We start from the raw sequence: 20,615 nt of genomic DNA, 5'->3' as shown, positions 1-20,615 counted from the left end.
TACCTACCTACCTACCTATCTACTTACCCTCTAGGATGACTGTTGACCTGGAATGTGGGGCTGCTTTTGGGACTGTGGGAGGGTGGATGCTTTTATTGGGAATGTTCGACTCTGACGCTAATCACCCGATTGCTTTTCAACCAGATGATGGTTTCAACATGGTCTCGTGGGTTTGCGTGACAAGGTGTCAGTTTTCTTCTGAAGAGAATCACTCTATTTTTAATTAAGGCCCTTTCGACCCAGAAGTTTGAGTTGATCAGAAGTCTTGGAGAACGTGTTCATCCCAGGGTGGCTGTAGTCCATGCCCGGAATGGCCATCGAATCCGCAAGAGCTCTCATCGTGCCAGTTAAAAGGTATCAATGGAAATCATTTTCATATCACAAGGCGATGCAAACCACGTTCAGCTTGATCTGCCGATGCTTCCTCGCCATCTTCTTGCATTCCGACGAGCTCGGCTCGCTTGGGAATCATACATTTTTATTCAGCACCCATTAATTGCACACAATTTCGATTATAAATCATTCTTGGGTGCCAAGTCGACTCAGCGAGATTCTCGCGCTTCATACTATGAAGATATTTGAAGAGAGTAGTCATCCCATTTTTCATGAACTCGATCCTAACGATACCGTTCCGTTGCACAAACTAGCCCTATAACCCGGTTGTTTCGAAATCAAAAATGTGTTTCGAGAAAAAGGATCGTGATCGGATCGAAGGGCAAGTGTTACCCGGTATTGTGAGCGTCTTTCTGCCAGCAAATGCGATAATTTGGCAAGCAGAATTGAGATCCCGATGCATATTGTTCCAATAGTAAATGCCTTGGAAGAGTTGACCTTTCCATCTCTGAATCTAGCGGATCCTCCCAGAAAGCTAGCGAGAACAGAAATGCCCTCCAGAAATGTGCTTCTTCGAACCCAGAGCGTAATTGCTCCATCAATGCCACACCAATCTACCAAACAACCAACCAGCCCAAACATTGCAAATCATATAATGGTGTTTTCGACCACGAAAAGTGAGCTGATTTGTTTCTCGTCGTCTCGGGGAATAGCTCCGATTTACACAGGGTGTCCCTTGGAATTCAGGTCCGCAACCCAATCGAGATTGTCTTCATTCAGGTGCCGCACCCGGTGCGTACGGAAGGTAGTCTGCTGCTGTAAGGAGCGAGATACTTGTAATGATGATGATGATGATGATGACGGTGATAGCTCGTCCGTCGCCTGCTTGATGTTGATGTTGATGATAATGATTTGCTGTCGACGCGATCACGAGAGCCCAAGTGGCTTGGTCTGCCACTCAAGACATGAAGCACGATGATGAACCTATTTTCTTGGGCCTAGATGCTCAGGCCTCTCTCATTTTGAAAGCGAATCGCGCAGAGTGACAGATCAATAAATGGCGATCCACTCCATCTCTCTCAGGAGAGCAGGATGAAATGTCGAAGTGCCCAAAGGAGCCCTTGGATCTATGACAAATTAATGTAGATCATCATCATCTTCCACTCCCAGACGATTTTTGAATTCTCCGAGTCTCGGTGATGGCAGGTTGTGTAGATCGCTTCATCAGAGAGAGTAATTGGTCCTTGAGGCGTTTTCGTCTTCATGGATTCTGAAACAACACGAGACTGGCTTGGCTTTGTAGTGCCTCGCTGGGGCTGTCTTGTCCATCCCTGATGCTATCGGATGGTTACTGGCAGATTTTTTGGGACATGCCAAGCTAGACGATTCGAGTTCATGCCCAATTCCAGCTTATTTCTGGATCCCGCATCGGCTCCTCCCGTTGTCGTCGTCGGTTTCATTCACCCCAAACGTTAGTTCAACACGATCAACAAAGAGTCGCAACTGACTTCACGATAACCAGTCCTCAATTTACGCCCTAGAATCTATAGAAGGTGTGCCATACTCAAGATAGTTTGTCGAATTTATATCGGAGTTACGAATGGGATATTGTCCCAACTCATTGAGGGTGATTTTTCAACCTCGACTGTTTCAAGCGTGGCACCCACTTCAATAAGAGCGAGAAAGAGCTTCTGAGAGCGTCGTTGGCAAAAAGCAATTTTCAATCCACTTTGAACAAATTGAGGACGACGAAGGAACGATGGAACGAACGAACCCCAATCAAGAGGGACCAAGACCAAGACGTATTGGAATCTTGGATCGAGACCAATGAGCTCCTTTTTGTCACGGAGGGCCAAGGATAGGAATGGCGACGAGAGAACATGTTGTAGAGATGTTTGGAGACGAGTCGTAAGCAAATCACTCGAGTCTCGTGAGTTTTTCTCTCGATCAAAAAAAGGCTCATATTAGAATCCCGAACAAAAAATCCTTTTTACATAGCAAGGATTCCCATGATCAGGGAAGGTTGGTTTCAGTTTGAATGTACGTATGTAAGCTTCATGATCTCGCTCGAACAAAGATTTAAAATTACTGTCAAAATTTGAAGCAGTTTTTTACAAGTGAGGTTTTTTTCATGAAATCTTCTTATCCAAAAGCTAATAATCGTCCAAGACTCGAATTACTTGAAATAACCGGGGTCTTTTAGAATCACTAGAAAATAAAATCGCCCGTTGACTCGAGTCTCGGGATTCAACTTCACGACCCTTCACAGCCTAGCCCTACACAACAAAGAAGAGCACAAGAAGAAAGAAAAAAAAGGAAGAGAACGAATGGAAACGAACAGAGAAAGAGAAAAGAGAGCATCCTATTCCACTTGGGTTTGGCCTTTTTGTCTTGGTCCAGACCACACCATCTCTTCTTTGCTCTCCATGTCTCCCTTATTCCAACTTCCCCAAGAAAGAACGAGGAAGTCATCTTTCGAGTTCTTGGCAAGGATCCACGAATAATTGTGGTGTCGTAAATTTGTCCGACGGCTCAAATATCTCATTAGGAAGTGAAAACAAGTTGTAAATTCTGACTCTCATTTCCATCGTTTCGAGTGTCCTCCTGGGCTGGTCTGGAGGTAGAGTACAGACACTCAACATTGCATTGGGACTGGGTATTAAGTCATTCAAATAGATTACAAGGCATTTGAGGCCAAGGAAGTGTATCTCACTAACAAGCGTCAGGTCAAGAAATGGCCATAAAAAAATGGCCGAGGATTTACAACGGACACCGCGAAGGGATTAACAAATGGCCGGCCTGAATCATCGGCTTATTGGCGGTTAGCCAGACCTAGAGTTTGAGCGCTATTGCTAATCAAACACCAATGATGATGCTCCATAAAGTGAAGAATCTGGCTAATCCAAAGGGGCCACATTCTCGGCGAGTAAGAACTTCATTGGGTAACGCACGTCAAATGAGGGAGGGAGGGGAGGGTCGAAAATGTGGCCTACGGTGCTATCTATCGAGTGTGGGAGTTCCTGGCGTTGAGATTACAAACTGGTTCAAGTGATACATGTCTTGATTAGCAATCTACTTGAAACCTAAAACTGAGATACCTTGCATAGAAGCACATCTTTTGTTCAACCATTACTGTAGCTCGGATTCGAAATCAACAAAGTTTGGGTCACATGTGACCAAAATGTCGCTGAAGTGTCGAGTCGAACAAAAAGAGAATCGAGTGAGAAGACGAGTCTGTCGAGAGACGTGTCTGGATATCTTCCTTCTATCTCGAAATTTAGCAGACACTCTTTGAATGTTAATCAAGATTTTGGGGCCTGAGAGACAAAGAGACCGAGAGAGAGAGAAAGACTGCCTCTCTCCCAAAATGAGTTGCTCAGACGTGCCAATGGATTACTCGAGCCTGGAATTGGTTTTTAAAAGTGTTTCACCCTGACCTAATTGCGGCCATCCATAAGCCCCTCTCTCTCTTTCACACATCATCATGTCATTACCATTTGACCTCCCATTCATTAGCGTCAAGACCTCTCTATCAGGTGGTAACGATGATTGACCTCATAAAATTGAATGACTAACCATTCCCCTCTTTCTGGACACTGAGCGAATTCTTCATCCTCACGGAAATGTCATTGATGGGTTTTAGGTACTGTTCGTGAAAAATCCTTTTTACGAAAGATCTTAACAGCATCACTAGCAAAAATATGCGCTCTTCCCTTTTAAGGGAAAGTAAGATGACATTCGGATAATCATCACCTTCACTGCAATGAGTACTGTGCGTACAAGTTGGAGGAGGCAACTTCGATTAAGGATACTCGTAAGGAAGACAAGGCGAAGGCATAGAATCTGTGTTGTCATAGCTTTCATCGTGGAGTTGGAATTCAAGTCGTGGTCTGCCCATTTTCCAGGTCTGTCAAACATCGTGTTGCTGCTGCTCAACTTGCTATCTGTTTTGCCACTTAGAGCCAGGTAAGATAACGCTGATATAGACTGATGCGTTTTTCTTGCCACCTACAGAGCTCCGACTCCAGTGACTCGATTTGCTATTGATTGGAATTCCGAGCACCAAACGATCCCTGCCTGCCAGCCAGCACTACTTCATTCCCGCACGCTGGATTACGATCCAACCGCATTTGAAATGAAAATGGCGCAGAATGAAGGGTCCGATTTACAATCATATTCTAGACGCAAACACAATGCATCACTCCTTGAGTTTGGTCACGACTCCGTCGGCGATTTGAGCGAATGCAGTTTCTCGGGGTGATTTTTTTTTCACCTCTATGTACTAGCCGCTTTCTTTCACCAGTCACGTTTACCGAGCTACTGGGAGCCTTTCCCAGATTTGCCAAGATCTTGAAAGTCATGCCTCGAGGTACTCACAGAGTTGGTAGAATGGCTGGGTCTTGTTGGTTACTACTTTTCCCGTCAGCCTCATTTGCCCCCCCCCCCGAGGTCTATTTCGAATCCAGAGCAGAGCAGAGCAGAGCCTTCTCGATTGGGCCTCACATGGCAGTCATTAACACATTCTTGGGATAATTTTCCTCGCTGAAAGCTTACACGTGCTTTTGATCATCAGGACTGATGGCGTGTCACTCAAGAATTGCTAGTATCAATCAAATTGAGATTTCTTCTTCCTTCTTCACTTGCGATAACTCTACGTAGTTCGTTCAATGAGCGTCTGTTTTCTAGAGATTCAAATGAGTTCAAGAAGTCAGAGAGCGTTGTTGAAGCTGATGAACAAGCAAGAGAAAAAAAGATGACTTTGACGATGAGTGACATCCTGGGAATACGTTTGGGTGCACCCTGAGAAGAGATCTCCTTGAAATCCCGACCAGACGACTGACTGACTGACTGTTGTCGTCATCGTCGTCGTTGAAGGGAGCATATTTTTTTTCTGCTTAGCTTCCTTGCCTTTGGACAATGGGTCGCTTAACGAGGTTGGTTAACGCCGGATGAGGTTGCACGATTTTGACCAGGAATTTTGATTGGACTGCATTACGACCTAAAAGAGGCCCTTGAAACGAGTGATGGCCAAGTGGATAAGCGATCAACTCGCCGCACAAACATTGTTAATGCACACTTGTGTTTCAAGAAACACTTGTCAAGAATGTCCACCGGCATTGGCCGTGCACCACGTTGAATGGCCTCTTGGTCACTTGGCCTCAACAACAGCCGGGCCTTTGTCGCTCGATTGGACTCTCCCAGCGGGTTTGATGGCAATCAAGACACTCTTGAGGCGAGAAGCACTTAATGGGGGCTCATGTTCACGGTTATGAATATCGAACAGTCTGAATACATTTACAGTGGAGATCAGTCGGTCTCCGAGCATCAGGGAATCAACGCCACTCCAAAGTGAGAGCGAGAGCAAGAACGAAAAACTTTGATTTAGCTGTCAAAAAACCATGTCCAACCTAACCAGAAGGCACGGGGTCGAAATGTTGGTCGCAGAATATGAGGTCAGATTAGAGGTGTCTAGTCTAATTCATGAGGTTAGATTAGAGGATAACAATTCACTTGAAAATCAGGCGCAGCTCATGCCATTATGGGATTGCAAAAGTTAAATTCGAGCTATTTAGGGAGGCTAAAGGAGAGTTCACAAGTACAGGTGAGAATATTCTCTCTTCTCTGTTGTTACATCATGAGGAGGAATTTTAAAAAGATTACTTTGGCGGTGTCTTTTTTTCGCCTCCTTGGAGACAAGCTTCAAGAGTCCAACTCTTTCCCCCGGGAAAATGAGTTCAATAAACAGTTTCTAAATTTTGTAGTGCACGTACTGTATATCGTCTGTAATGGTGTTTCACTTCAAGACTGTGACCAGCATTTCGACAAGGCAAGAGTCAGTGAGGCTCGGCTCATTCTCGACTTGGCCAAGATGACTGACAAGCTCTTTTCGAGAAACGGGGTGGTGCCACGATGCCTCTTGTCGGGAGCTTAATTTAGGCCCGCAAAAAAACCGGCATGAATTCTTGGCAGCCATGTCAAGTCGGGAATTAGAAAATCTGTAGGGTCATCCTCGTCATTCATGTTCAAGTAGGGACGTTTTTATCATTGCCCCCATCGTCTTTAAAAGATCTCAAAAATGGTTTCCTTTCCGATCTTTTCCAGTTCCGACTCGTTCAAATACGGTCTTGTTTGCTCAATAATTTTCGTCCTAAGGGGGGGTTGAGAAAGGGGAAGAGGAAGAGAGAGAAAAGGCGAGGGAGAAAGGGGATTTGGTGCGAGCAAATTTGCTTATTTTTTCCTTTCGAGGGCTGACACACCCACAATTAACCCATCCATCATGGGCAATCGTGCTGTGGGGAGACATTACTCACATTGTCAAACTGTGCGAGCAACAATAACGCGGCCTGAAAAACGAATTGGTCACTCATCAGCCGAACACTCGTTTTCGTGTCAGTCACCGCTTTTTTTGGCGCTCAAACTTGTCCCCAAATGCAGAATGAAATACGAGCAAAGTCACTTGGGTTAACTGGCTTCCAAATATATGTTCTTGAGAGAGATGGATCCAACAGATAGGCACTTATGGACAATGATACCTGATCTTGGAGGATATCATGGACAGCCTAACTGCTGCGTCACTTCAAGCTCCGACAGGGTTGCCATTAAATCATACTTGCTTCCAGGACTCTGCCAACCCCAGGATGGCTTCTTCAAGCTAGCTTGTCACGTTAATATCTCTTAATTTATGTATGTAGCTAAACGACTTTCGTTTCCTTGTCTTTCAATGATTGAGATATTTACAATCAAGATCTTTTTTTCAACTTGATGTCAATGTCTTTTTTTTTACGAAACAAATTTGTAATGTGAGCTGATCATACTAACCGCGGTCTTATATCAATAAGCTGAGGTCAACAACATGCTCCTACTTTCATTTTGCACTCTGTTATTTGAAGCATACATATAAAGCAATTCTGAATAAGGGAGCGAGATCAATTGCAAACTAGAGAGAATGATTCGCCGAGCATTGGCACAGCTGCCATCTGATTGCCTAACCGGATTCCTTCTCTGTTTAGCGACCCTGAGGGCTTCTCTTTTGAACTTATGCCGAAGGAACATTGGGGGCTAAAAACTCTCAAAAGAATGGTATGGGCCTTGTCTTCGGATCTAATTGACATACTAATGGTTTTGATTTGATCAATGACTCTGTCTGTATAATCAATAATTCAAACGCATATCCGATCCTTATCTGATTACTTACCAATGGTCATCGATCCTCACGTTCGATTTCGGGGATTCCGGGCGCCTTTGACAAAAACGGATTCGCTCTCTGATTACCTAAACTGTAACAAAACTGTTACAAAGTGTTCGAGGGTTCTTTTTCGGATGTATTTTATGGAGAGAGGCTCGTCCAAATCTCGTGATTGTGTTTGGTGGTTGAATGTGCACGTGAGAGCGAGAGCGAGAGCGAGAGCGAGCGAATGAGTGAGTGACTAGAATCTGCAACCCCATATATTCACGATAACAGATAAAATGGCTCGAGGCATTCATTGCCGAGGTTCGTTTCAGGCCTGAAATCAGATTGGACATGCCTCCTTAAAAGGCAATGCTAGCGAGATTTTTCTTCTTCTTCTTCTTCTTCTTCTTCTTCTTCTTCGTCCCTCTCTGGTCTTCTGGACTGAACCCTGTAATTTGATAATCTGCACTCGCCCCCAAAAGTGTATCAAATCTTGGAAAATTGACGATGAGTCGGTGTGATAAAAATGTGCCCGGTCTGACATGAGGCAAAATTACATGCACTCACCCATTTGACAGAGATCCCTGTACAACAAATGACTTGGTTTGATCTCTTTGTCTTTTGGGCTATTTTACGACATTGAAATGGCTTTCGGAGGTCGGGGCGACATCTCCCAATGGTTTTTGCTCGTCTTTCTCTCAACCAATAGGTGGTCCATTCTATCTCTTTTGAAGTCTCCAAACTGAGATTACCTCCTTCCACTCGTATTCATGTTCACGTCGACCTCCACCCACCATAGTTGAATGGTTTCAGTGAAAAAAAAAAACCCACCAAAATGTTGAGCATTATTGCTCACCTCTCCTACCATTTCTAATAATAGTAGCCTAAGTGACATTTACTGCTATTGAAACATTAGCTACTCCTAAGGTAATAATTTTCATGGCATCTGCGACAACTCAATCTTATTTGCATCCTGCCTCTTGGATTCCTCAAATGAGAGGGCATCATTTACCATTCTTCGCCCGGAGATCCGAGGTTCTCAAGCGAAGATGTCGACCGACCAAAAGCAACTGACAAGTCGGAAGCCAAGAATGTCAGGCTGGGGATGCTTGTGCAAATACAGAAATGACAGTTTTCATTGTTTTCATCCATGGTTGGATTGGAGTGAGCTGACGAGGGAGTTGGAATGAGCGATCCAACTTGAACCTCTCTGACACCTGCGGCGAACAGAGACAAATTGCTTTTATCTGATTCTTTTCTGCCGGAAGATCTCCACTCACAGAGTCATGGTCACAATGCGTCGTCAGCCTGGAGTTGCCGTATTTAAGCCCGGCTCATGACTTATCCATACATACAATTCTCATTTATTCAGGAGAGCCTTATGCCATCCGAGTATCATGACGGTTTCACGAGATTTTCGTTTTTTTGAAAGGAAATATGACAGCAATGCTAGATGGTTGGTTGGCTGGTACTTGTCAGTGTTAGGTACGTATACCTTGGTGGTTGTGTCGAAAGAGATCTCCTGAGGTCTTTTTGACGGATTGGCCTGTCACTTCTTGGGAGTTAAAGTGGAATAGCCTATCTGATCGTTTCAATGGGAAAAATAGGGGGTTTCAAGTCTGACCTGACTTTGTGTCCAAAACACAAATTCATCTTTGCCAATTAATTCGTAATCTATCGATCCATCACCAGTCCTCCAAAAATGGTCGAGCAAAGAGCTCGTGTGTTTTAATTGAGGTCGGACAATTCGGGAACCAGGAGTTGTCAACGTCGTGTGGTTTGAGTACGGCATGCCATTCCCATCTCACATGGACTCATACAGGGTGGGGCTTCATGTTTTCTTTAATAGCAATCAATGCCTGTCTTTGAGTATTGCAGACCGTAACATTTTGTTTCGAATCGCCAATATATGCCAAAAGGACATTTCTCATAGTGCTTAAATGATTCGGGTAGATCGAGCAAAGAAAAGAGTAAAGATATAGGCGAATATTTCATTTCATTCCTGGGACACCCTGTCATTTCAGGTTATCGCGATGAATATTATCGCACAATCTATTTACCTGCTGGCTCTCAAAAATCATTGTCAACCAAATTTGCAAGTGCCTTTGCCAGAAGAAAGGCAGTTGGCCGTCCAAACCTGATTTTGTAATTATTATTTTTTTTGCAACACGCTATTTCGGGATCGGCAATAAACTTTGCCCTGTTCTTCCCCAAGGTCCAGACAGTTTTCTTTTTCTCCCTCGTTTCTTTGGAAGTATCCACATCCACACCACATTGTTGAGAGATTGGATTGTTATTCAAAAGACATTTATGATCCCAGTCACCTTGGGGTTCAAACCTCAAACCCATTGAAATTTGTCGTATTTTAGTAGCGTTAAAGATTAGTTTATGTCTCATGGAGCCCATTGAATGTGCCCTAGGAACGTCTTGGCTGGGTGACTCAACTAAGAGGGAAGGACATGGCCAAGGTATTGAGTAGGGAAGCCCGACATTTCTTCGTCACCCTGTTGGGAGAAGACCGGGCGAAAGGATGATGGGTGCCCAAACCAAACACTCGCTCCAGGGTGTCTCAAGGTGAATCCTCCTCTGATTGAGGAGAGATAATTCACATGCTGGGAGAAATTGGCAATCCACTGACACGCCTGCATAACTTGAACGCACATTCATGAAATGATCGGCCATAATTCAATAGTTCATCCCATTGGGAACGAATGGGTTCCCATCATTTCACCATCTGTAACTGCCCTTCTCTGGTGAGAGAAAATACCTTTCGACCAGCTCAAGACATTGATGGAAGAGTAACAACGGTTTGAAAGCCAACAGTCGATTCGATATCAAGTGTGGCACACGACTCCGTGTTCTTCAATACGAAAAGGATGGCTGTGTTTAAACGAGTTGAGTCTAATATCCGGAGGAGCGTCTTCCGATGGATTTGCCCTGTCACGTGTCATTTGTCAAAGGGCGTTGCGTTGAGCCTTCTCTCCCTTGTGGTTGTTGCTCTTGTTGTTGCAGTTGCTGTTGTTGTTAGAATGGTGGTGGTGGCGGCATAAAGTGCGCTCTTGGAGTCCACTACCACCATGTGTTATTACTTGAACCCTTCTGGAGATGAACTGAACCGAAGGAGCCCCTCTTCCTCTAATTTCCTGTCACCCTTGGCTAATGAGAAACCATTTCGGGACGTCAATCAAAGGCCGGTCTAAAATCGTATTATTGCCCTTCCGTCATTGTGCCCACAAAAAGGGTCCACACGATTTGCGGGGCAAATATGTTTTTATTGGTGCTGGGGATGATCCGATTCCTTTCAAATATACTCCACCGGCCCAGTGCACGTCCACTCAAGGAAACACTCCATGTGGACACTTGGATTATGGCTGACATCATTGAGGGAGACCTGGATCCTGATGAGGGCCCGGCCCTCGCTCTTTTGGATATCTCCTCCTCGAAAAAGTGTCACTGATTTTCATGGAAAAAATGTGGTCGGTTCAATCGCATGTGACAGAGGAGATTTATCTTGTCAGGATCTGATAAGAAAAAAGAGAGCGAGAACCTTCTTCGTACGGACAGTAGTACTCGTACGTCTTAGAGGATGAGTACTACTGCGACTGCAACCACCGGGTCTTTTTTCCGTCCAATTCAGGGAATTTGATGGATTTCCAACGCCTTACTTGTGTGCCGTTAATGCATCCACGTCCCGGCCAAAACGAATGTCACCGACAGACCTCGTCGGGTGAAGAGGGTCTTCTGGTCCATTCGAGTATACGTAGACGCATAAGGCAAGTTCGGGAGGTTCGTGCATGTCCTCAAATGTCTAGACTTGATTGAATGACCACCTCGTTCCAGACAGATCATCGTTCCATTCAGGGCTACCTCTACGTACGTACATGGCCCTGAATAACTGGACTCCCTCCCGTATACGTATACAGAGTGTACTCGTACATACTGTACGTGTGTATGTACATTGGACATTGGACAATGTCGGTCCGAATTGGAGACGGATGAGAATGAAAAAATGGATCACACTTGACATCGATTACAGATGCTCCATCATCCTCTTTGGAAGGCTTTTTGATTGCATAAATAATCCATTAGGGTCTCATTCCTGGGCGAGTGGCCCACTTTTATCGATCCGGGACCAATATCACACGTCGCCTTCTCTGCGGATTTAAAAACCCAAATGACAACCATGACTCTCCGATTTAATAACGAGCTTTCTCATACCGGCGTGTTGGAGCTCTGGGTGACTAGTGGGTGTGATGGTGCTCTGTGCATCTGTGTATGCATATACATACCAATAATTAACCAGTCCACCCATGATGCGCCCAACGTCTGTGCCATGTTTGCTGAGTCACTTTGTGAATCTCAATTGAGCATCGTTCAAGTGAACGCCACTGATGAAAACCATGATGAGGGAGCCCAGAAGCACAGGAGGCTCAGAATGTTGCTTATGGCCCTGCCATCCCTCGATTTGACTCATTGCTTGCATTCAGATCAAAATGAGCATCTCCCGAGTGAGCTCGACTGAGTCACCCTCGGACCCCAAGACTCCCCGAAAACGTGAAAGCGTGGACGAGCGCTTGGATGAAATGCAACGTCACCTCTGATATCAAAAAGAACGAAAGTCAAAAGGGATCTTTATATGCGGAGATTGATGGTTGGCCAGATTAATCCTGGTATTTACACAGAAGGATCGGGGCTCTTGGTCGTAGTGCTCGCATTTCATGGGAATTCTTCAGACATTTTGGTTCCTCTTTGAGTAACGGAATCGATCAGAAATTGGCCATTTTGGGCGGCCAAAGTAAATTGTCAACATGAAAAGGCTTGTTGTTCATTCTTGGATGTTTAAGATCCAACTTCCACTTGTTTAAGTCTCGAGTTGCAGTGTGCCATCGAAGAAGAGCAGAAAAGGCGGAGAGCTTTTCTCGCAGCGAGTTGAATCGTTAATTGCCACGAAAATCGGGGATATTTTGCTCTCCGATATTATTGGCTGGGTTATTTTCAGGGGAGTGAGAGCCCGAGAAAGATGAGGAGGGGGGAGAGAGAAATTGTCGAAACAAGGTGGAGGGTGGGCTGCCCGCGAAGATTCCCTGTGTCTCACTAATTGATGTTTTTCGCCCGTCGTTCCAATTCAAAAGGGGAGACTTTGTGGAACAAAAGCACCACACAAGGTGCGTATGGACCAATGGACCAAGGTCTCTCGGCTCAAAATTGTCTCACTTGTAAAATAAGACCCGAGCGAGGCCAATTTGAACGGGAAGTTTGATTCTTTTGTCGCAGAGGAAGTTATTTTGCGAAACTCGAGAAAAAACAACTGGGAACGAACCACGAACTCGGGTGATATTCTGGACCAACTGTACGCCGCCAAACATGCCTATTGTTGCACTTGAACTTGTATTGGTGACCAGAATACGGCTCGTGTCAAGTCCCAAAGACTGCAGTAAAAGAGCCCGGAAGTCCGAAGAAATAGTTGGTTCTAGCAAAAGCCCCGAGCTTGTTCCATAAATTTTTGCATGTTTCCGACCAAAAGAAAATGGGTATTTGAGAGCGGGAGAAGGCTTCTTTGGGGTTTGTTGCCCCGACACACACATATGCAAAAAAAAGTCCATTCTTGTGCTGATGGTTGGCAGGAGATCAATTCCAACAAGTGTGGTCCTAAACATTTATACCACAAGGTTCTGTAGCCATTTCATAAGAAAAAGTGTTCCAAATATCGGAAACCTATTCCCATCTGCACACACTCACCATAGCTTGCCTCTCAGTGGATCTTATTCGTGAGTTCCTTCAGTATCCTTCATGCCCGGAAACTGGAACGAGTTTTATTTGGGTGGGGTTCCTTCGCTTCCTTCCTTGTTCCCTACTCAGACACCCACACCACCCACTACATGTATGGAATGTTTTTCAAGCATCGTCCTTTCAAAATGGGTGTTTTGTTCCAAGAGATGCGCACCAGGATCCATTATTGTAATATATAACCCCATAGATCTTGGAGGTCAGATGCGAAAGTCAGCGAGATGTAATCAAAACAATCCAACGAGGTACATGCGAGTCGTTGAATGTGGCGTCCTGTTTTGGCAGGGTATTCATGGATTAGCGGATTATCTTGGAACCCATCACCGCCTGCCAAATCTCGCGGAGGAAACAATTTCAACCGAAAAAGACGCTCTCGAGGGTTAATGTAAGATATACTGTATCTTCTGCCACTTTATTTCGAGGCTCATATGTGGTGCCAAAGGTCCATAATCACAACGAGTTTTGGTAACTGTGGATATTCAGGTTGCTTGCCTTGTACGCAGGTGTGATCCAGGTGCCGAGAGGTCGAGAGGTAAACAGAAGGAAATAATGGACCAAGTTTGGATTTCCTTCCGTGTGGATTGAAGGACGGCGAACTTGGAGACAAACTTCCTGTTGCGAGATAACGACGTTGATCCAAGCTGTCCCAACTTTAATCTAGAGGATAAGAAAGTGATTTCCTTCCAAATGGAAACGTCCTCGGCCACCTTTTAGGTGGACTGTTTTTTGCCTAGCTCAAAGCAGACATTCTCTTCGTGAGCTTGTGTTCCATGGACAACTATCAAAGATCACCCAAGGTCTAAAGACATGTTCCAACAAACCTACAACTAGAATATTCGGCTGTGGAATGCTTTTGTATAGGTTAAACCAATTCACAAAGCATCGGCAGAAAGTCAAAAGGATCTTTATCCAAGTCAAGTCCTAAAACGGAGTTTTCGCTCACAGACGAAAGTTGTGCGAGTCTTGAGTGTCGAAAAAGACCATCTAAGCATTTTATTGAAGTAGTCCATAAATAAAGTCAAAACTTGGCCATCGAGATCAAGGCTTGGGACAATTCCAGAGGAAAGATGTGCTTCGAAGTAAGGTTGGCATGGACATTTACTTGCCGAGAAATGTGGTCGGTCAGTCGATCTCCAAGATCCCTTGGGAGTACGCACGCACCCGGGAGGGGGAAAAAAGTAAGACACCTGCCCTATCTTAAAAGTGGGTCAGGTCGAATGTGGTACATCTCTGCCTGTCTCTCTGTTTCTCTCTCTCTCTCTCTTTATATCTACTTGGAATTCATTGAACTTGAAGACCGTTTCGAGGTTTCATTTCAAGGGACCCGAGTGCATTCACTATTTATCCCCGTACGTTGAAGACAATCTTGTGCATTGTTGGAAATATTAACCGGATAATCGTCGCTCGCTCGAACTTGCTTGCTTGCAAGAAGTTCGTTGTTGTGGAAACAAAACAAATTAGTCAAATGAAAGAGAAGATGACTCCAGAGACTAATATATCCGCTAAAGAGGCCAATCCCGTTCAATTCATCCAGGGAAAGAACAGGCCGAAGTCGTGCTCGACTCCAAATTGGAAGCCATTTCAAGACTCAAATTTCACTTCATGAGCGAGCGAACAAACGAGCCAAGAAGCCAAGGATCGAGTTGTAGTACGCACAATGTAGGATTTTGTGACGGTCGCTGGACGGCGAGGGAAAAAAAACCTCACCTGTGATGAAAGGCAGTTCATTTCGCACTCCATCTTCATTCGGTCCCTGTTGACCAGAAACATGAGACGGGGATTTCTCTCAAGCATGAATATAAAATCCAATGAATGGAATATGAGTTCCAGCCAAACAAAACATATTGTTGTCCTTGTGATGAGCGGTCAACAAACCAATCATTTGGTGGCATGTAATTGAGCAGTAATGGATTTTCAATTGGCCATTTGACTGACAGACGCGTGTGTTTGCAAGATACGGGTCTCAACGGACGGATCAATCGATGTAAATGTAGAGGAGCTCCCTGGGTCAGATGGCTTTGATCGATTCCAATTGTCCCGTGTCTTACTTGTTTGGTCATTCGCCACGAATGTGGCGGTGGTGGTCATTGCATTGACGGACTCTATTGATTGCACGCACATTTGTCATCATCATCTGGCCAATGTCCACGATGCGTGTCCATGAGCTCGGCTCGTCTCGGCTCGTCTCGGCTCGTCTCCCGTATTGAAGTATACTGCAGCAGTATCCAGAGTATTCAGTAGAGACATGATGCACACACATTTCCCCTTTTGCCTCCTCGTCCAAATGGTGTCGTCCATCGCTCATGTCGTTCGCTTTGGGAACGGTTCCCAAAGCGTTTCCAAGAGTGACCAAATGCTCGGGAAATGCACGAGGCATGCGTTTCCTAAAGACTTGGCTTTACCGAGTGACCCAGCGGAATCGACCCAGCGGAATCGACCCCACTTGGTCTTGGTTGGTGGCATGGTACGACATGGAGTACGAGTAGAATGAATCATTCACTCAATGTTTTGAGTGGCTCTCGGACTCGAATTAGACTCACAGGGCTGATTGAAAATGCATGTCCAGGTGGTGTTGCTGAATCATAGGGGATCGCTCTGATTCTGGGTACGTGATGTGTATGGGAGGTGGGCAGGACGACGTGATTTGTGCCGGGTTCGGAGATTTACCCACTTCCTCACTCGAAGTGTGATTTTAAGGCTCGTTAGCATTTTTCGTGGTAGTGTGAGGATGGATGTGCGGAGGTCTTTTGGTGGGGTTTTCGGGTTGACGGATGTTGGCCGTCATGATTGGACGCGTCTCGTCAGCTGGACATTTCTCAGACCTTCCTTCTCTCATTCTCTCCTCACCGTGTTGTGATTAGTGAGGAATGTAAATACTTCACTTATAAATACCCTGTCAGTCAGACCTCCTCCTTCCCTCAAAAAGTAAACAAAAGTGCACTTCCATTTCACGCCCAGACCAAATCCGTGCGACATTTTTCATGGACGATATTATCCATAGCGATGATGATGATGACGACGATGATGATGATGATATCCTGTCTCGTTCTGAGTTTGTTCTTTTTTGGTCGAATTGCAGGTATGAAAAGAGTGAAGGGATCAATCCAGATGCCAATAATAGGCTTATTGGCCACCGCTCTCGGCGTACGATCACTCTTCAGAAATTATTCTCAGAGCAGCCATCTGTTTTGGGTTTAGTGGTTTTCCACCAAATCACAGGGTGCGCTCCCAAAATCGGTCTTAACTCTTAATCGACCATCTTGATCCGTACCAACGCTTCTCATCAGAGAGAAAGGTAGTCTAAGATGATAGATGAGAAGCCATCAATAATTCAATATCAGTGGCAAAAAAGGGAACATCTTGATGCAATCTTACCCTGATTCTACTGTCTTTATTCAAAACTTTTAACAATCAAAATCCAATGATCAGTTCTGGTTTAAACACTCATTGTCAAATACGCTCCAAAGATTGACTTTTTGATCTAACCCAAAAGTTTTGCATTCATCGCGCAAATGAATCAAGTGTGATCTTCTACGTTTACCATTGAACCGAATCCAAAATCTTAAGCATCCTCAGAAAACAGCTGCAAACATTTTGCACACCCTGTATCTGAAGTAAGCCATTGTAAATCGTGATGGACAGACAGGCGTGACACTCTACTTACTGGTCATGTACCTATTACTACGCAGAGTCCGCGTTGTATTGTTGTCTGATATGCTAATCCAGATTGAATTGAGGGATCGCTCCCCATCCTCGCCACGACCACGAATGATGCTCATTGCCCACGATTCAATCCCAAAACCGCGACATTTACCATTATGGAAAAACCCAACCCATCAATCCGCACAGAACTTGCAAATTGTTATACGTTTTGGTCGGTTTCGATAGGAATTTTGGTTGATGTGGCGGAAATGACGGCGGGTTAATATGAGGAGGTGCTTAAGTGCCTCATTAAGCATTTCCTCTGAAATCATGCGGCAAACTTCAAAACGTCAAAGCTCTCGTCAGACCTTGGCCCGAGTGTTTTTCTCACAATTACGCGGATTTCACATTAATGCATGGTCCTGATTTCGTTGCTAAAAAGAGCCGAAAGAGTCGAATAAGAGGAAGCAGATTTTTGATGGCATAATAAAATGCCGCTCTGTGGACAAACTAACGGTAAACTAGCGATATTTCTTTAATTTCTTCTCACTGATTGCGATAGGATACTAACTAAGGTGCAAAGTGCTCATAGACATTCCATCAATAAAGAACAAAGTCGTTTTTACAGGCTTCGGAACTTCTTAGATAACTAAAATTAGACCCTTGAGACCTTTGCAGGGGTTGCCATTGTGAGCCCTGATGCTCTCTACTTCTCAATTGGGGGCGTTTTTATCCTTTATAAAGGCTTGAATTCATGTGGTAATCGTTCCCAAGTACGAGTTTACTGGATCACTGAAAAGTTCTAATATAGGGTTGAATACCTTGGTTTATGAGGTTAAAAAGGCTTACAGAGAAAATGTTCGCCTTCCCAAAAGTGATGTTCCCATAGTCAGTAGGAACATTTATATATCATAGTAAATGATCGGAATCATTCACATGGCGCGTGTCATACTTATGTGTTTTAAGTTAATATCTACTCTCCCGGTGAAAGTTTCTTTATTGATCGCTAAATAATACATTTCCAATGGCTTGAAACCCTCCTTGACATAGATTCAGTCTCTTTGAACTGAATAATTTATACTGAAGTTTCAAAATGCTGACATTTGCAATTCCCAACACTTATAATAACTAGCTGTTTGAAAACATAATCCTTTCAATCACGGGGAACTCAACCGACATCTGTTGAAGAGACTGTCGTTTGTTCTTGTTCAAGAATCCAGTTTTCAAGTGCAGGATTTGAAGCTTGGAAACTCTCCTAGTCTCGAGTAACGTGATAGAAAGGCATACAAGCAGCAACGAGTGCCAATGCCATTCAAGTCCGGTGTCTTGGCTTAACTTACAGCACGGACGGCAAAAAAGGAAGAGGAAAATGAATTTGTTAATACCACCATAAGCTCATTGTTTTAATATTGACATTTTCTCATCTTCTTAAAACATTTCATCGTATTCTTTTAGAATTATTTATCCTATACATTGGACACATTGACTTATACTTAACAATGTCATTACTATTTATACACCAAGAAAGTGGTTGGAGTGGCAAAAGCAATACACAATAAAAAGCGAAAACGAATCTATGATAGGTTGGTATGATATAATCTTTTCAAAATCATCGTTGCTAAAGCTACAAGGGCAGCCCTGACATTAAACGTCTTGTAAAATAATATGCATCTGTGATTTGTGAAATGAGCGGCACATGTCCAAACATAAATAACGAGGATTATGGAAATATCAGCTGTTCTCGCATTGGCAATTAACCAATTGCCCTGCCTTTCAAACTTAATTGGGCTCAAATAGCTTCCAATGAATGGATCTAAAACTCAACAAAACACTTAAAGGCAATCATAGCATTATAAGAGAAGCTCATTTTGCCACGAAGATTCATCCTCTTCTTCACACTGAAATCTCCCCTTAAGATATATCCTTAAAATCCTTAAAACCTCAAGGTAAGCCTCTGGAAGAGCCTCACTGTTCTTACATGATGAATATCAATCTATGAATTGCATTCTTTAGAGAAAAAGAAATCATCACTACAATCGTGAAATCATTCCTCAAGTTGCGAGAAGAGATGGATGATCTGCTCCGGATTTCGACCCAAATAAAACTTTCTTGAACGAAAGGACTCGGAGTGAGTGAGTCAAACAACAACGACGACGAATACGACGACATGGCAAAAGATAGTAGGAGACGAAAAAGTTTCTATCGCACACACTGGGCTCAACAATCGCTCTCTTGGGGGGTGTTGACTTACTTTTCCGTCTTCTTCTTTCCCCCTCTCAACACCCGGTTATCACCTCTTTGGTTGGGTTGTTCTCGGCCTCGAAAATGTGAGCTGTTTTATCACAAGGCCAGTCCTCCATAACATTAATCGACAATCGGCCAGCTTCACGGCTCTTAACAATCCAAAGTGCATTGGGCCATCAAAATCTGGTACTCAAGCCCGCATTTGATCCTTTTTGAAACCTAATACAATGTTGAACAAAAATGAACAATTGTTCATCAGATATGGGGAATACATGGGGGGAATGGCATCCGATGAGCCCCAAAGAGCGTAAACGATTGATATCATAAAGCACACCAAGATCTTCTTGAATAGCCTCCATTGATATGAGTTTACTAGCCCCTTGTGAGAGGGGTTTTGGTTTTTGCCCTGGAATGATCCACTCGTTTGGAGTGACTGCACTATCGATCTTCCGAATTGCTCGACTACCAATGCATTAACAAGTCTCGAACAAGTAGTTGTGCATCGTGGCCCTCCCACCAGAGTCAATCTCTTTTCTTCCCCCTTGAAGAAACTACCCTCCTCTTCTTTCATTCCGCTATCTTGGGGCTAAATCTGTGATGCTAGAGTGGGCAGATGACTCCCAAATGCGTTCCAACGGCAAAGTGTTCCTTGTGGAGCATCTCAGAAGAGAATCTAGTTTCCGTCTCAAATCTATGGGTGCTCTTTTTTCCTCTTGTTGTGAGAATTCCCGTGGGAATTTTCCAAATCATCTTGGAGTAGCAAAGCAATGGAAACGGGAACTTCTTTGGGGTGTAATGTTGGAGGGGCACCCATCCATCCATTCATCCATCTATCCATCTAAGCAGAAGTTCTGACTCGTTGACTTGATCGTTTCCTCAGCTCTCGACATCTATCTCTTCACAAAAAAAGAAGCCAGAATTATCTTTGGTCGTCTCCCCAGATGTCCTTGTCAATGAAGGCAGTGCACTTGATAGGTTCTCGAGGGGCATGGCGCTATTTACAGGCGCAACATCGTACATTCTAACCTGTCACTGTTTGAATTTCAAGTTTGGTGATGTTTTAGAGAGGGGCCCTTCAATACCCAAGTTAGGCTCTCGATTGACCCTGGTGTCTATCTAGAGCACCTGTGAAAAGAATGGCGGTTTTGTTTGCTTTCATAAATGGGGGTTTAAGAAAAGGGCTTTCATGGCCTAGGTCTAATCTTGGATGGTAAATGTAAACCGAAATACAATACACTAACTTGACCATAAAGGGTGCTATTTGAGACCACGTACCTCTGAAAAGTGATCTAGTATTTCGGCTCCTCGTAAAGCACTGGAATAATAATGAAAAATGGACGCCAAAAGGAGCCTGGAAAAAAAATTAAGAAAAATCGTGCACTAAACAAAGTAGTTTTACTCTCCGACCCGATTCTCAATTTGCGGTTGTGAAAAGGAT

The 20,615-nt window shown here is 44.2% G+C and overlaps 1 protein-coding gene across 2 annotated transcripts in view; it reads left to right on the top strand.

Annotated features, from left to right (window-relative positions):
• The window catches only part of LOC131880565 (inactive tyrosine-protein kinase transmembrane receptor ROR1-like), a 34,050-nt gene that overhangs the window by 6,409 nt on the left and 7,026 nt on the right, over positions 1–20,615 (top strand). Inside the window, exon 2 of one of the 2 annotated variants that reach the window (XM_059227232.1) lies at positions 4,239–4,299. The exons of the other annotated variant lie outside the window; for it this stretch is intronic. The gene's annotated coding sequence lies outside the window, so the exon portion shown is untranslated. The remainder of the gene's footprint in view (positions 1–4,238; positions 4,300–20,615) is intronic. 2 annotated transcript variants of the gene reach the window in all.

This window comes from Tigriopus californicus, chromosome 5, assembly GCF_007210705.1.
Source record: "Tigriopus californicus strain San Diego chromosome 5, Tcal_SD_v2.1, whole genome shotgun sequence".
In the NCBI taxonomy this organism is placed as follows: Eukaryota; Metazoa; Arthropoda; class Copepoda; order Harpacticoida; family Harpacticidae; genus Tigriopus; species Tigriopus californicus.
This window is presented reverse-complemented; position numbering and strand designations above follow the sequence as displayed.